Here is a 3,269-nt window from a genome sequence, read left to right as displayed (position 1 = left end):
AATGAACTTGAAACCTAACCCTGGTAATAATTCGGGTTGTTCAGGTTAACCCGATTAATACTTTTTGACCATATTTAACCCAACCCTAACTAGCTTATTCAGGTTTTGGTCAGGTCAGGTTAATCAGGTTCGAGCATTTTGGACACCCTTAAGTGATGGTACGCTAAACGATTGAACCCTTGTTAGGATAAAGCACACCAAACGGTTTTTTCGGGTTTACCCACCCAGAAACGAGTAACCAGTAACCAAACCAAATTGGAATGGTTTGGGTTTGGGTATCATGAACTCGGGTTTGGGTTCCATGGATACAGTACTTTCGGGTTTGGGTTGAAAGCTTCTTGGGCCTATCCAAAATCCAGTCCATTAACGATAAACCCCACAAAATGAATCGCTGTTTCCACTCTTCATTGTTCTGCAAAACCCCTTAATCAAACCCAACCGGAAACTGTCAAATTGAAGCTCTCACCGCCACCTCCGTCGCCGGAGCCGTCATAATATTCAGGTCAGATGAATCGCCGTTTAACCTTCTTCTATCATTCAGTATTAAAACCCACAAACCCTAGAACAAATGGGTTCACTTTATTTAAAGCATTCATGTACACTTCATCCCAATACACCCACAACAACAACAATAATAATTACAACAACAATTACAGACGATTTAACCCGAACCCGAATTATAACCATAACCGTAACCATAACCCGGACCCGAATGACCCATCAACCCTACTGAAAGAAGACGGTGTATCCGTCTGTTCAGAGCTATGGATTGAAAGTTTCCGAAACCCGAATCAGACTGTTACCAATTTGACTAATTACTTAAGAAGATTTGAGTTATGGGTTTTAGCTTACCAAAAGGTTTGTGCTGATGAGTTGGGTGCTTACATGCCGAAAAGCTCGGTACAAAGATCCGTGCTTGAGGATTTACTCGCACTTAGAAACGCGGTTCTTGATAACCGGTTTAGGTGGGGTGCGCGGTTGGAGTTTTTCATTAAGTCGCCGAAGGATAAGACGGAGTACGAGTCGTTGTCGAAACGGAAGATTAGGGCGATCTTGACGACGACTCAACCAAGCCCGTTTCAGGATAGGATAGTTCAGGAGGTTTTGTTTATGATTCTTGAGCCGGTTTTTGAAGCGCGGTTTTCGGAGAAGTCGTACGCGTTTAGGCCCGGTAGGACTGCGCATACGGCTTTGAGGGTGGTTAGGAGGAGTTTTGCGGGGTATTTGTGGTATATTAAAGGGGATTTGAGTACGGTTTTGGACGGGATGAAGGTTGGGTTGGTGATTAGTGCTTTGATGAGGGATGTGAGGGATAAAATGGTTATTGATTTGGTGAAATCGGCATTAACGACTCCGGTTATTACGAGCCCACCTGTTGAAAAGAAGAGGATTCAAAGAAAGTATCAGAAGAAACGGGTTTTAGCGGAGGATGAGCCGAAGCCCGACCCGTATTGGTTGGAGTCGTTTTTCGGGTTTGCACCTGAAGAAGCGGAAAAGGTTCCAACTTGGGGGCATTGTGGGATTTTAAGCCCGTTATTAGCCAACATTTGTTTAGACGAGTTGGATCGTTGGATGGAGGGTAAAGTTAAAGAATTTTACCGACCGTCGAAAAGTGATGTCATTTGGAACAGCCCGGAAGGAGAAGTTGACCAAGGGAATACTTCTTGGCCCGAATTTGTTCCCACTAGTGGGCCCGATAAGACCCGGAAAATCGATTACATCCGTTTCGGTGGTCATTTCTTGATTGGAGTTCGTGGGCCGAGAGCCGATGCTGCAATTCTTAGAAAACAGTTAATCGAGTTTTGTGACGAGAAATACATGCTTAAACTTGATAACGAGTCGCTCCCGATCGAGCATATAACAAAGGGAATAATGTTTCTTGATCATGTTTTATGTAGACGAGTTGTATATCCGACTCTTAGATATACCGCAACGGGTGGTAAAATTATTAGTGAAAAGGGTGTCGGTACATTATTATCGGTAACCGCGAGTCTAAAGCAATGTATCAAACAGTTTAGAAAATTAGGGTTTTTAAAAGGTGATAGAGACCCGGATCCACAACCGTGTTTTAGAATGTTTCACGCGACACAAGCGCATACGAACGCACAAATGAACAAGCTTTTGACTACAATGGTTGAGTGGTATAGATTTGCTGATAATAGAAAAAAGATAGTTAATTTTTGCTCTTATATTATACGTGGTTCGCTTGCTAAACTATACGCTGCAAAATATAAGCTTCGATCACGGGCAAAAGTTTATAAAATCGGTGATAGAACTCTTAGACGACCGTTAAAGGAGAAAAAGGGACAATCACCCGAGTATAACAACTTATTAAGAATGGGCCTTGCTGAGTCGATTGAAGGGCTTCAGTATACGCGAATGTCGTTAGTGCCCGAGACAGATTACAGCCTGTTTCCAATGGGCTGGAGGCCAGATCACGAGAAGGCGTTGCTTGAATATATAAGATTGGATGATCCAAAAACGTTTGAAGAAAACCGTATGGCTTTAATTAAAGAAGGGCTTATTTCGCCTCAAGATTATGTATCTATGCTTGTTTGGAATTATAAACGAAGTGCAGCGCTTAATGCTGTTAATAACGAAGAAGGCAAAATGTTGTTGGGGCCGGGTGATGAAAAAGATGAGGTGAGTGTTGAAGGCGAGGAAGAACATGGACGGTTACGTGCTACAAATGTTTGAGGTGATTTGTGTAATTTTGATTTTTTTTATAAGCACAAGAAAGGTTTTAGAGTAGCATGTATAACTTTGATCTCTCTGTATTTTATATTATTATTAATACAGTGTTATGTTTTATGTGTTCATTATGCTTATTTGTAATGTAATGTTATGAAGGTGTAAATTTAACAGATTAAACAACTCTCAAATGTGAACTTACGGTTATCTTACAATCTTTTACCTTCCACGTTTGGTTCCACGTGTTGTCTTCTGCCGTCTCCTTTTGCTTTTTACAGTTGTGGATCTTCTCTTTTGTCTTTGCCTGCTGTTTGCATTTTCAAATCAACCGCTTGCTTCTAAACATCCGTACACTTTGCGGACTCTCTTTGCGATCTTCAGTTTGGTTCAAGTAAGATGATTCCTTTCGATTTGCCATTGTGTGTTTTGTTTGTCTTTTGTACTGTTTTGTGGTTTCTGAAGTTAGGCTTTTAGTAAGTTTTTTGTTTAGATTTGTGCATACCAGGTAAGTGCGTTTTCTTTTTCTTTGTTGTTGGATTCTTTTACTGTCGGAAGGCTGTGTTTACAGATGTTTTTGG

The 3,269-nt window shown here is 41.2% G+C and overlaps 1 pseudogene; it reads left to right on the top strand.

The window, feature by feature from the left end:
* The first annotated feature begins 411 nt into the window (after nucleotides 1-411).
* On the top strand, nucleotides 412-2,795 carry LOC143589493 (nuclear intron maturase 2, mitochondrial pseudogene; annotated as a pseudogene).
* The last annotated feature ends 474 nt before the right edge of the window (nucleotides 2,796-3,269 follow it).

The sequence above is a fragment of the Bidens hawaiensis genome, unplaced genomic scaffold (genome assembly GCF_021521415.1).
Source record: "Bidens hawaiensis isolate Kalapana, Puna unplaced genomic scaffold, B.hawaiensis_p1.1 tig00037596_1, whole genome shotgun sequence".
Lineage (NCBI taxonomy): Eukaryota > Viridiplantae > Streptophyta > Magnoliopsida > Asterales > Asteraceae > Bidens > Bidens hawaiensis.
The sequence above is the reverse complement of the archived record's forward strand: the minus strand, read 5'-3'. Positions and strand labels throughout refer to the sequence as shown.